The sequence below is a fragment of the Triticum aestivum genome, chromosome 2B (assembly GCF_018294505.1).
Source record: "Triticum aestivum cultivar Chinese Spring chromosome 2B, IWGSC CS RefSeq v2.1, whole genome shotgun sequence".
In the NCBI taxonomy this organism is placed as follows: Eukaryota; Viridiplantae; Streptophyta; class Magnoliopsida; order Poales; family Poaceae; genus Triticum; species Triticum aestivum.
Genome location: NC_057798.1, coordinates 693,527,936 through 693,542,464, shown reverse-complemented (window position 1 = coordinate 693,542,464; position 14,529 = coordinate 693,527,936).

Sequence of the window (14,529 nt, the reverse complement as noted above, 5' to 3'; positions counted from 1 at the left end):
ATTTGAATCATCAAATACATATGACTCCATGCAATGTAGATCAATACAATGTCAATAAACACATAACAGTTCCTAAGAAATTCACATGGACACACCGGGGAAATGCACTTGCTCACCCGTGCCCGGTCGCACGATTGTTTCGGAATCCGCCAAGTCGTTGGATTTCGTAGGAGAGCACACCAAATTTTAAGTTTTAGTATCCGAAACTTGGTGATATTGCCGTTCATTCGTATCAAGTTTCAGCGGTTGAGACTTGGTGAAGTTTTAAAAACTTCTCAAAATATATTTAAAACTGGTCTTATTTAATGCCCTCGTCACAAGCAGCACAAACATGCAAACAAAACATAATTTAAACATTTGGTTCAAAAGATATAAAAGATTCAAAATTAGAAGTTTAAGGAAAATGGGAACAGTGCCCCCGGACCTGCGTGCCAGTACAACCGGACATAGCAAGTTCATCATAGTAGCTCATACGATAGCACACTACGATAGCTAGTTCATAGGACCATGACCCATGACTACATAGATAAAAGATGTAAATCCAATACCAACGCTTCACCTTGTCCTTCCCCTTGTCTTCGAAGTGGTGGTAGTAGTTGTCAAAGATGATGTAGGTGTTGCTGTCTCGGGGGCATCGTAGTCACTAGAGGAGCTGGCGGACTCAAACGAGGAGGGGAGCCGGACGAGATGACCGTGGGTGCATGCCTGCTACTTGGCGCGGCAGTGTGCTTTGGCGGCAGCTGCCTGAAAGTGCATTGTTTTCACAATGTCTTTTTTTTTTGCTGTTGATGATAATAGGGTTATTGAGGACTAATGTAATCTCATGACACTGTTCTCTCGGTGATCGTCTACGAACATGGGTGGCCCATCGATACCCTTTTCCCGGCCTCCACATCCTCATCTCGTACCTAAGAACTGGCTAGACAGTGCTCGCATCAAGCATAACAGCTCCGCTGGTGGCGACCGCCCGGGCTATGAGGGTAGGGAAAAAATAACCAGAAAACATGCACATGAGCATGGAGGAAACGCAAGAAAATTGGATTAGTACCAAGGTGTCAGGACCCCGATCCTAAGTCACATCAATCGAGCATGTAACATATCATATCACTTTGCGGCCTCACGGACGGTATCCCCACGGCTGCATGCTTACCTAGGCCAGGACTGTTTGCGCCTTTTGGCTCAAGTATATGATTGTGTCGCTAGCATCCATATGATGTAGGATCCGGGCCGACATGACCAGTCGTAAGCCCAAGGTGGCACAAACTTACAGGGACAGGCATACATGACCCAGCAATGCACGTGTCGGTCAGCAGTGAGTGTAACCGGGTTGTAGCAAGATATGAGGACTCCGGTAAACACCGCTTGACATTTCCCCGAAGGGACAGACACAGGAGCAGAGAAGGACACATGTCGGTCAATCCATGTGTTCCGGAGCAGTAGCAAGCTACCGACCCAGTGGAAGCACTAGGAGGCATTTCCCCATAAGGAGGGCTACCAAGAATAAACAACTAGGTGTCGGATCCCACACATACTGTCGTGGAATTGTCACGTCAGATGTCCTTAGTGTCAGGACTTAGTCGCGAGGCCAACACATCTATGTGGTAGCTTGAAGGGGTTGAGCGGAATCGAGAAACGCAACACACAAGACGAGGATTTATACAGCTTCGGGCCCCGGGAAACATCATCCGGTAATAACCCTACATGCTGTTTATGGCTAGGTCTCATTATGATTATGAGGGAGTCGCTGTAAGTCGGCTCTCCTCCTTGTATCTAGCCCTAGATATCGTTTCTTGTTGCTTTTCCCTCTTTGGGGAGCCCTGCCCCTCCTTATATAAGTTAGAGGGGCAGGTTACATGTGGAGTCCTAGTAGAATTAGGACTAGTCTATCTTTTCTTACGAGTTGAATACAAGTCCGGGTCTTTCTTCCTCGTAAAGGAAATATTCGTCATCCCTTTCCTCTTAAGCCGGCCCACCTTTATATGAACCGACATACTGGGCCTTGGGCCTTGTCGTCCGTCTGAAGCACCCGCCGGGTCACCCATGAGTCTTCAGGCTCGTGAGTCGTCACACCAGTGGGCCACCGGACACGTGAGTCGCCAATCCTCTGGCGGTTACCAATGAAACATCAAGTCCGGCCGGGTCATACCGCGGGGTATATCCCTGACACATACCAAGCATTTTAATAACATATACATAATATGTTCAATATGTGTAAATACAACATGGCATCACAACAAAACTCTACGACTCAAAGTATTTATTTAAAAGGCTTCGGAGAGCCATACATAGTATGATATTACAAACATGGGTCCGATGACTCACATACAAAGTCATACAAGCAACAAGCGGAAGCATAAACCTGTCTGAGTACAGAAAGCTAGAAAGAAAGAAGGCTAGAAAGCCTATCTATATACAAGACCCTCCATAGGAGCCAGGCCAGATCTGTCTGGGATTCCCAAGCTAACCGGTCCGAACTGAAAGGATTGAGAAGAGGGGTCTAGAGGGGAGGGGGGGGGGGGTGATAAGACCCTTCACAAGTAAAAGTGGCAGTTTTTAAGTTCTTTAAGTTGAGATGGAGTTTTAGCACAAGTTTAAGAATTCACAATACATTTCAAGCAAGCATGAAAGAGTATATGCAGCGGAAAGAGTAAAGCATGCTAATTGCGAGAAAGTAAAGGGATGGGATTAGAGTGTGCAAACACAATGAAGACACATAGATTTTTGGCGTGGTTCTGATAGGTGGTGCTACCATACATCCACATTAATGGAGACTTCAATCCATGAAGGGTAATGGTTGCGCGAGTCCACGGAGGGCTCCACCCATGAAGGGTCCACGAAGAAGCAACCTTATCTATCCCACCATGGCCATCACCCACGAAGGACTTGCCTCACTTGGGTAGATCTTCACGAAGAAGGCGATCTCCTTGCCCTTACAAAATTCGTGGTTCAACTCCAAAATCTTGATAGAGGCTCCCAAGCGACACCTAACCAATCTAGGAGACACCACTCTCCAAAAGGTAATAGACGGTGTGTTGATGATGAACTCCTCGCTCTTGTGCTTCTAATGATAGTCTCCCCAACACTCAACTCTCTCTCACAGATTTGGATATGGTGGAAAGATGATTTGAGTGGAAAGCAACTTGGGGAAGGCTAGAAATCAAGATTCTTGTGGTAGGATTGGTATATCTTGATCTCAACACATGAGTAGGTGGTTATCTCTCAGAAAATGTATGTTGGAAGTGTAGGCACGTTCTGATGGCTCTCTCACATATGGAGAAGGGGGTGGAGGGGTATATATAGCCCCACACAAAATCCAACCGTTACACACATTTGACTCAACCCGGTCAGACCGAATAGACGAACTCGGTGAGACCGATTTAGTTCAAAATGTGAACGTTAGGAATCTCGGTGGGACCGACTGGAACAACTCGGTGGGACTGATGTGCTAGGGCTTAGGGAAAACATAAACTCGGTGGCACATATTGCGTCAACTCGGTGAGACCAAAGTGAAGCAATAAGGCAACAGAGTGAATGTCAAGCCAACTCGGTGAGACTGATTGCATAACTCGATGAGACCGATTGCATAACTCAGTGGGACCAAAGTAAATGCAACAAGTCACAGAGCGTTGGCAAGGCCATCTCGGTGAGACCGAGATCCGTATCGGTGTGACCGAACTATTAGGGTTTCTGGCAGTGACTATGTCATATGAACTCGGTGGCTCCGGATGGAATAGATCGGTGGGGCCGAGTTAGAGTTTGGGATATTGACATATGGAATAAGGAAGTGGTTGAGGGATTTGGAGCAATACCAGTAAGCATTTGAGCAAGCAAGCCATTAAGCAACACCTCATCCCGTTTTAATAGTATTAGCCTAAAGATGCAAATAAAATTGTGATAGATTGGATAAATAGATCTCTAACAAACACGAAATAAAAGATGCAAATAAAAATTGCAGCAAGGTATTTTTGTTTTTTGGAATAAAAGATCTGAAAACAAAAGCAAATAAAAATAGATCTCAAAGGCAAATATGATAAAGAATAGACCCGGGGGACGTAGAGTTCACTAGTGGCTTCTCTCAAGAAATAGCACATGGTGGGTAAACAAATTACTGTTGGAAAATTGATAGAACCTCAAATATTTATGATGATATCCAGGCAATGATTAATATATAGGCATCATGTCCAAGATTAGTAGACTGGCTGCTATCCAGCATGCATCTAGTGTATTAAGTTCATGGCAAAATGGAGTAATGCAATAAGAACGATGACATGATGTAGACAAGATCTATTCATGTAGGAATATACCCCATCTTGTTATCCTTAATAGCAACGATCAATACGTGTCTTGCTGCCCCTCTGTCACTGGGAAAGAACACCACACGGTCGAACCCATCACAAAGCATGTCTTCCCATGACCAGAAAAATCGATCTAGTCGGCCTAACTAAACTGAAGATTCAAAGAAGAAATATGAGGCTATAAATAATCATGCATATAAGAGATCAAAACTCAAATAACTTTCATGGATAAAATAGATCTGATCATAAACTCAAAGTTCATCGGATCCCAACAAACACACCGCAAAAAAGAGTTACATCAAATAGATCTCCAAGAGACCATTGTATTTAGAATCAAAAGAGAGAGAGGAAGCCATCTAGCTACTACCTACGGACCCGTAGGTCTACTATGAACTACTCACGCATCATCGGAGACGCACCAATGAGGATGATGAACCCCTCTATGATGGTGTCTAGATTGGATCTTGTAGTTCTGGAACTTGCGGCGTCTGGAATTGTGTTTCATCGACTCCCCCAGGGTTTCTAGAATATTTGGGTATTTATAGGGCGAAGAGGCGGCGCGGGAGGCCACCAAGGTGGGCGCAACCCATCAGGGTGTGCCTGGGCCCCCAGGCGCACCCAGGTGGGTTGTGCCCCCCTCAGGGAACCCCTCTGGTACTTCTTTGGCCCATCTTGTGTCTTCTGGTCCAGAAAAATTCTCCAAAAAGTTTCGCTACGTTTGGACTCTGTTTCGTATTGATTTTCTGTGATGTAAAAAAACAAGCAAAAAACAGCAACTGGCATTGGGCACTATGTCAATAGGTTAGTCCCAAAAAATGATATAAAGTTGCTATAAAATGATTGTAAAAATAGCCAAGAATGATAATATAACAGCATGGAATAATAAAAAATTGTAGATACATTGGAGACATATCAGTCATCGTCCTCTGGAGCATCATTCATAGATTGGAGTACCTCCTGAGCCTGAAATGTGACGCTACCTCATCAGCACCTCCTTCTTCATCACCAAAGGAGACTTGAGTTCACAATATGGGCACTCCCCTTGGCTTGTTCCAAGCTTGGGGGAGGTGCCCCGGTATCGTATCACCGCCACTATCTTTCCTTTTATTTATCTTAGTTCGATCTTTAGTCATATTTTGAATTAGTTGAATAAAAGTTTAGTTCGAATCTTTTCTCTTCGAGTGTTTGCTAGTGATCTATCTCTCTATCTATGTAATCGTGTGCGTGATATATAATAAAGATTAGTTCAAGTTTTGCTTTCTTTACTTTTATGTTTCAATAAAAAATGAAAAATATCTTATGCTAATAGGTAAGTAATAACATCACATAAGGAAAAGTATAAGTGGTAAAATTTATTGGAGATTGACAAACATAGCATTGGTCAATGATGCAATTCATGAAAGAATTAATAAGGGAAGAGAAGATTCACATGCAAATACACTATCTTGGACATTTATGATTGTGAGCCCCCATTAAATATTTTGTGTCAAAATTGTTGACGTTGTACAAGGAAGACAACATAATGATTTATGTTTGTTCACATTCACATAGAAGTTATATTGTCATAGATCCTTCAACATGTGCTGCTTGCTCAATATCTTTGCTAGCCAAAAAATAGCACTAAGTAGAGATACTACTTGTGCATCCAAAAACCCTTAAACCCAAAATCTTGTTTTGAGAGTCCACCATACCTACCTATGGATTGAGTAAGATCCTTCAAGTAAGTTTTCATCAGTGCAATAAGGCAATAAAAATTGCTTCTAACTGTGTTGGATCATTTAGTGTAAGAGAAAATTGAGCATTGTATGAACTTGTGATGGCAAAATAATAAAAGTGATAAACTGCATAATAAAGGTTGCGATCATAATGGGCAATATAATTGTCGGATATCGGGTTCCGGCAAAACCCTTAAGGTTCGAACTCTGGGGTGCGCACGAAGATCTTATCCCTACCGATTCACGCCCACAACCTCGCCTTGATTCTAAGCTAGAACGATGAACAACACAAGATGCACGAGGTTTATACTGGTTCGGGCCATCGTTGTGGTGTAATACCCTAATCCAGTGTGTGGTGTGGTGGATTGCCTCTTGGGCTGATGATGAATAGTACAAAGGAAGAATAGCCTCGCGAGGAGAGGTGTTCTTGTGGTGGTGTGGTGTGCGGATGAACTTAACTTGTCCTTCTACTGTGGTAGCTAGCCCTATTTATAGAGGCCCTGGTCCTCTTCCCAAATATTGAGCGGGAAGGGAGCCAACAACGGCCATTTTGAAAGGGGACATCTAGTACAAGCTATCCTGACTAAAGGTGGTCTTCGTCTGCCAAAGGCACCGGTGATGACGCCGTCTTGGGCTCCACGGTGACCTCCATCCTGCCATCCTGCTGGTCTTGGTCTCGTTGCACCGATATGGAAACCTTTCCCTGATGCCTCGATACTTCGCGCCCGCGCTTGCCCCCTTTGCACCAAAGAGGAAACGAGGACACTGTGCAAGCTGGCGCCCACCTGGCGCCCGCCTGGTCTTGATCGTCATGGCTTGCGTCACGAGCACCTCGCGAGGCACTGCTTGCCTTGATCTCTCTGCCTCCTCTCAAGCCTGCCTGGTGAGGCCGCCCCCGAGGAGGCATTGCATCGTCCGCCCCATGAGGCTTGGCCCCTCGCGAGGGTCTTGAACTTGGCTTGATGAAGACAGGCCGTACTGTGCCACTAGTTGAGCCACGCTGCAGGCAGCAGGCAGGCAACTCTGGGGACCCACGTTCCCAGAACACCGACAGAAGCCCCCGGGCCCAACGCGTGCTCGGACTTAGCTTAGCAGCAAAGCCAAAGGGCAAGTGCAGAGCGCCGCGGGCCCCAACAGCAAGCGGCCTTGGTCGCCGCATGGCGGTTGACTGGACATGGGCGTCTCCGCTTCCCCACGCTGCCTCGACAACTGCCCGATTTGACGAGTCCCTGCTGCATGCAAAAAGAGTCATCATAACCTGTGATCGCGGAGGTCGACGGTTGGTCTCCCCTGGACTATATATGGGGAGGAGCGAAAGCGCCCGCTGTACATCTCCCCTTGCTCCGCCTGCTTCTTCTCCCTCCTCGTTCCTGTTGCTCGCAGCGTCCCATGGTGCCCGTGAAGAGGTTCTCGGCTGCGGAGAAGGGGAAGGCTCGCCAGGAAGGGCCTGGCTCTCCTCCGCCCAAGCGCGGCCGCGGTCGCCCTAGCAAGCACCCTGAGACCCCTGTCGTGGCTTCCCGTGGTCGCGGCGGTGGTCCTTCATGCGGTGGTGGTCGCCCATGTCGAGGCAGCCCAGTTGGTGGGGGAAGGCGTGACGTGGCTGCGAGCCCTCCCCGGCCGCGCTTCCATTCGGTAGAGGTGCTGCTGAAGTTCGTTGTGTGGTCGGACAACCCGGCCGGCAACTGGCTCCAGCTCCCTCGCTTCTTCGCCGGTGAGCTGCCGGCTGCTGGCCCTGGTGGGCTCTAGTTGCAGGCGGACGACTGCTGCAGCAGGGCCTCCTGGGTCACGGTGGATATCTCCGTCACCGGCAACGTGGCCCTAGCCCGGGGCTGCCAGACATTTGCCCGCGCGCGTGGCCTGGGCAGGCGGTGCACCCTCCACTTCAAGTACGATGGAGACGCGATCCTCTACGTGAGAATGTTCGGAGAAGATGGCCGCCGTGTCGGGTGCTGCCCTGAAGACGATGATGGTGACGGGGTGCTTGGCCTTGGCGACGACCTTGAAGAGGGCGAAGGCGAACCCACTCCCGGTGGCGACCACAGCTCGTCGAGCTTCAGCGGCTCCTCCTCTGGCGACAGCTCCTCCAGCGGTGGCCGCGATCAGCCACCACACCGCCGGGCCCGCTTTGAGGGCGGTAGCGGGTCGTCCCGTCGCCGCGCCTGGGTGAAGCACGAGGCAGAGTCTGATTAAGCTCGGGAGGACGACACAGATCCTTCCTCGCGAGCTGTCTCAAGGCGCGCGCTGCTTTTATTTTGTTTTCCTCCTTTTCCTGCATCGAGAGAGAGAAGCATGGAGCCCCATGGGGGCGTGCAACAGACTATGATCCCCTAATTATCGTACTACATTTGTTGTTCCTGTGCTGTGTTATGGTGTCGTTGCTATGTGTCTGCGCATAGGAACAACTTAGCTCGTGACGTTTGCAGTAGTTTCCGCCTCGCGAGGTGCCTGCCTGAGGCCTTGCCGGGCGCCTTGAAAGCTGCAAAAAATCTGTTGGGAGAATCATTTCCGAACCTTGGTCGCCAGGGTTGCTGGCTATGGCCCGGGTGCTTGGTGTCACGATGCCCGAGGGGCATGAACCGGGAGGGGTGCTCCCGCTGCGAACTCGAACGAGAGAGCCTCGCGAAAATCAGGAGAGGAACGACTCACGAGGGCGCCCGTGCACGAGAATCAGGAGAGGAAGGGCTCAGGAGGGCGCCCGCGCAGCCCCCTCGCGAGGTTTGCGAGAGAGAGAGAGCGAGCCAGACAAAATCCGAAAATAGAGAATAGGGGCAGAGACGGCAAATAACACTAGAAGCAACTTCAATAAAGGTTCAAACAAGGGAGAACAAGCCAACTGTGGAAAGCAAATGAAAAGCCGCGTCCGGCACCTAATCTAGTCTTCGACGTCTTCTCCCTAGCATGGAGCTAAGTGCTGCCACTAGGCATGGGCGGGAGCCCCCGAGGCCCGAGGGCGGCACTCCGGAGACTCTGGGGCGTGTACAACCCCAACTCATTATTACGTGAGAGTGTCACGGGCGGCGAGCCTCACAGGCACTGGCCTTCTTCACAGGCACCGGGCCTTTCTTTGGGCGGCGAGCTTCACAGGCACCGGGCCTTCTTCACAGGCACCGGGCCTTTCTTCGGGCGGCGAGCTTCACAGGCACCGGGCCTTCTTCACAGGCACCGGGCCTTTCTTCAAGGGTAGAACTTTCGGAGGTGCTAAATGTTCCAGGAGTTTGGGATGGACACCCCTTCCTGAGTCTCCAGGCGCGCGGTGCTAGGCCTGGAAACATGGACAACCTTGAACATGCCCTCCCACATGGGCGAGAGCTTTTGCAACCCTTCCCTGGGGAGCACCCGCCTAAGTACGAGGTCACCTACCTCGAGAGTCCTGGGGTGGATGTTGCAGCAATGATACCGCCGCAGCGCCTGCTGGTATCTTGCTGCTTGCAGTGTGGCTTCTCGACGGTGCTCCTTCCCCAGCACGAGCTCCATCCCCCGCATGGCGTCCTGTTCCGCTTCATCAAACGCTAGGAACCGCGCGGAGTGACGCCTGACCTCGTGAGGGAGGACCGCCTCTGCTCTATAGACGAGGAAGAACGGGGTCTCGCCAGTCGACTTGGTGGCGGTGGTGCGGCTGGACCACAGCATGTACTGGAGCTCGTCGTACCAGCCCTTGCCGTAGGCCTCCAGCTTCTTTTTGAAGGTCCTGGTTTTGAGGCCCTTCAGGACCTCTGCGTTGGCGTGTTCGGCCTGGCCGTTACTCCGGGGGTGTGCCACCGAAGCGTAGCATATCTGTGTTCCAAGGTTAGCACAATATGTTTTGAAGAGATTACTGGTGAACTGCGAACCGTTGTTGGTGATGATGCGGTTAGGGACCCCGAATTGGCTCACGAGGCCCTTGATGAACTTGACTGCAGAACCAATTGGGATGGTGCGGACGGCTTACACCTCCGCCCACTTGGTGAACTTGTCGATGGCGATGTAGAGGTAGCGGAAGCCCCCAGGAGCTCGGGGGAACAAGCCCAAGATATCCAGCCCCCATACCACGAACGGCCACGAGAGTGGGATGGTCTGCAAGCCCTGAGCTGGCCGATGGATCTACTTGGCATGGAATTGACAGGCTTCGCAGGACCTCACCAGCTCGATTGCATCGTTGAGTGCCATAGGCCAGTAGAACCCGCTGCGAAATGCCTTGCCAACGAGGGTCCGTGATGATGAGTGGTGTACGCAATCTCGACCATGTATGTCAGCCAGCAACTCCTTCCCCTGTTCCCTGGAGATGCAACGCAAGGAAACATCGTTTGGCCGCTTCCGGTAGAGCTCACCGTCTTGGACGCAGTAGGTCGTGGCCTGCCGTGCCACGCGTTTCGCATCCTCCTCTTTCTCTGGCAGCGTCCCTTGTATCAGGTAGTCCTTGAATTCCGTGGTCCAGCATCCTTCCTGAGGTTCCAGCGCCAAGAGTAAGCGCGCTCCCAAGGTCGGGCCACATGCCGGGGCTCCTTTTGCTGGTGGCTGAGGGAGTTCCTCCCGAGGCTGTGCTGCGCTTGAAAGTGACGGTGCCGCCGATGGCTTGAAGAGCCGCTCCTCAAAAACGCTAGGCTCCTGAGGCAGCCGCCTGGATGCCCTCTTGGAGATGTCATCAGTCTCTTGGTTGGTGTCGCGGGGCACATGCTGCAACTCCAGCCCCTAAAACTGCTTTTCCATCCCGCGCACCTCCGCAAGATATGCTCCCATATGCTCGTCCTTCGGCTCGTACACCTTGTTGGATAAGTTGACGAGGAGCTATGAATCGCCCTTGATGATGAGGCGCTTCACCCCTAGTGCAGCTGCAGCTTTCAAGCCTACTATGAGGCCCTCGCATTCTGCTATGTTGTTGGAGACCTTCTCGCCATGCTGGAAATGGAGCTGCACGGCGTAATACAGCTTGTCCTAAGTGGGGGATATAAGCACTGCACCAGCCCCCCCGCCATGCCGCGAGAATGCCCCATCGAAGTACATGACCCAGCCATCTGGTGCGTCGCTTCCTGGGGAAAGTGACCGATCCTCGCCTGCCCCGAGTCCTGGGGCCTCTGTCCATTGTGCCACAAAATCTGCAAGTACGGCTCCCTTGACGACCCTGGTCGTGCTGAATTCCAACTGAAACGCTTGCAACTCGATGTTCCATTCGGCGACCCTTCCAGCGGAGTTGGGGCTCCTAAGTACCCTTTCCAATGGGTAGGCCGAGACAACCTTGATGGGGTGACCTTGGAAGTAGTGCCGCTGCTTTCGCAAGGGCACCAATAGCGCGAGCAAGAGCTTTTGAGGTATGGGGTATCGTGCCCTTGCATCCCGCAACACCGTGCTGACGAAGTACACCGGATGCTCGACGAGGGTGGGTGTGCTGACGAGGTTTGTGCCCTCTGGAGGGTGAGACGCCTCCTGAGACGACGGAGCCCCCAGCGCTTGGTCGCCTGGAACAGCCTCTTCAGCCCCGGGGGCGTCTTCCTGCTGAGGCTAGTCTCCATCCGCTGAGGCCGTGGTCCTCGTGAAACCTCCCTGGTCTTGTGTCGTCGAGGCCGTGGCTGGTCGTGACACAGCCTTGACCTGGCGCTCCTCCCGGACCGCCACTAGAGCTGCACTGGCGGAGTAGGGTGTGGCGGCGAGGTAGAGCACCAGGGGCTCGAGAGGCGTGGTGCCACCATCACAGGAGGGCTGGTCAGATATTTCTTGAGATCTTGAAACGCTTGGTCGGCCTCCTGTGTCCATTCAAACGGGCCCTTCTTCTTCATCAGCTTCAAGAAAGGCAAGGCACGCTCCCCCAGTTTGGAGATGAAGCGTCCTAACGCAGTTACACGTCCGGCGAGCTTCTGCATTTCTCTGAGGGTTTACGGTGGACTCATGTCTTCGATTGCCTTGACCTTCTCCGGGTTGGCCTCGATCCCTCTGTGGGACACGAGGAAGCCCAGAAGCTTGCCTAAAGGAACGCCAAACACACACTTCTTCGGGTTGAGTCACATGTCCACCTTGCGAAGGCTCGCGAAGGTCTCCTCCAGATCCTGGATCAAGGTCTTCGCCTCCTGAGACTTCACCACAATGTCGTCGATGTAAGCCTTGGCATTTTTCCCGAGCTGCCGGCCTAAGGTGATGTGCATCAGTTGCTGGAAGGTTGCGCCCGCGTTGTGCAACCCGAACGACATGCATGTGTAGTAGTATAACCCACATGGGGTCAGGAAGGCCGTCTTCTCCACGTCTTCTATCGCCATCTTGATTTGGTGATAACCCGAAAACGCATCCAAGAAACACAACAGGTCGCACTCGGCGGTGGAGTCGACAATTTGGTCGATGCGAGGGAGCGGGAACGGATCTTGAGGGCATGCCTCGTTGAGGTTGGTGAAGTCGACGCACATGCGCTCATCTCCTCTCTTTTTCGGCACAACAACGGGGTTTGCCAGCCATTTGGGGTAGCGAACCTCGCGAATAAGACCTGTTACCTCTAGCTTGTGGGTTTCTTGGATGATGAAGGCCTGCTTCTCGGTGGATTGCCGCCTGGCTTTCTGCTTCATGGTGCGTACATTGGGGCACACATTCAGGTGATGCTCAATCACCTGCCTTGGGACCCCTGCTAGCTGCTTGGGTTCCCATGCGAACACATCCTTGTTCGTGCGCAGGAACTTCACCAGCACCTCCTCTTGGTCGGGGTTGAGGTTGGAACATATGGTGAAGGTTTCTTACGAGGACCCATCTTCCTCAACCGACACCTTCTTGGTCTCCACCTTGTCCTGAGTAAACAACTGCTTCTTCTTGGTCGGCGCAGCCCCCTTGGCCTTGGAGGTGTCCGCGCCGGCAGGCTGCACTGCCGCGGCGGTCTTGAGGGCGAGCTTGAGAGCGTCCTTGGTATCTCCTGCTATGGTGAGGACGCCGCTGCTCCCAGGCATCTTCATGAGGTTGTAGGCCGGATGGGCCGCTGCCATGAACTGAGCCAAGGCGGGGTACCCGAGGATGGCTTTGTATGGGAAGCCGATATGGGCGATGTCGAAGTTGACCAGCTCCGTGCCGAAGTTGTCGTGGGTGCCGAAGGTCACAGGGAGGCGGATCTGCCCCAGGGAGCTAGAGGAACCGCCTCGGACTCCCGAAAAGGGCTTGCTGGGTCGGAGCCGTTCCAGCGGTACATGGAGGAGGCTGAAGGCCTCCACCGAGAGCATGTTGAGGCCGTCGCCACCGTCAATGAGGGTCTTGTTGATGGCCACCTGGCAGATGGTGGGCGTGCAAAGCATTGGGAGCGCACCCGAGCAGGCGGTGTTGACGGGATGATCATCGGAGTTGAAGGTCAGGTCGGCCTTGGGTGCCGCCCAACCCGGAGGAGCCCCTTGCCGTGCAAGGGCAGCACTGATCTGGTGGAAGAATGGCTTGGCGTGGCGGTCTGAGGGTGGCACCTGCGAGCCGCCCAAGAGAGCTGTGATGACCGGGAGCGCCGGTGCATCGTAGTGGGTGAGGAAGAGGTTGCGCAGCTCCTCCCAGAAGGCCACGAAAGATGTTGGCAGGTTGAGCAGCCAAACGCGCAGGACGCCGGTGAGGGCCATGGGAAACTAGTTGGCCATGACCTTGTCGTCGCCCTCGGCCTTGAGGACGGCCTCCTCGTATGCCAGCACGAAAGCCAGCGGATCCGCCGCCCCATTGTAGCACGGCGGCATCTCTGGCTTGAACTTGTGCGGCCACTGCACCTGCCACAAGGCGGGGGCCAAGGCTCGGAGCCCCTGGCCCCAGTGCTGACATCGGCCGCCGGAGCCGGAGGCGCGTTGTCCGCCATGAGGGCGAAGCGCGATCTTGGTGGAGGGTGGGCCGATGGAAGGGAGAGCTCTGGCGCACCCCTACCTGGCGCGCCAAATGTCGGATATCGGGTTCCGGCAAAACCCTTAAGGTTCGAACTCTGGGGTGCGCACGAAGATCTTCTCCCTACCGATTCACGCCCACAACCTTGCCGCGATTCTAAGCTAGAACGATGAGCAACACAAGAGACACGAGGTTTATACCGGTTCAGGACACCGTTGTGGTGTAATACCCTAATCCAGTGTGTGGTGTGGTGGATTGCCTCTTGGGCTGATGATGAACAATAAAGAGGAAGAACAACCTCATGAGGAGAGGTGTTCTTGTGGTAGTGTGGTGTGCGGATGAACTTAACTTGTCCTTCTACTGTGGTAGCTAGCGCTATTTATAGAGGCCCTGGTCCTCTTCCCAAATATTGAGCGGGAAGGGAGCCAACAACAGCCATTTTGAAAGGGGACAGCTAGTACAAGCTATCCCGACTAAAGGTGGTCTTCGTCTGCCAAAGGCACTGGTGATGACGCCGTCTTGGGCTCCACGGTGACCTCTGTCCTGCTAGTCTTGGTCTTGTTGCACCGATATGGAAACCTTTGCATGATGCCTCGGTACTCCACGCCTACGCTTGCCCCCTTTGCACCAAAGAGGAAACAAGGACACTGTGCAAGCTGGAGCCCGCCTGGCACCCGCCTGGTCTTGATCGTCATGGCTTGCATCATGAGCACCTCGCGAGGTACCGC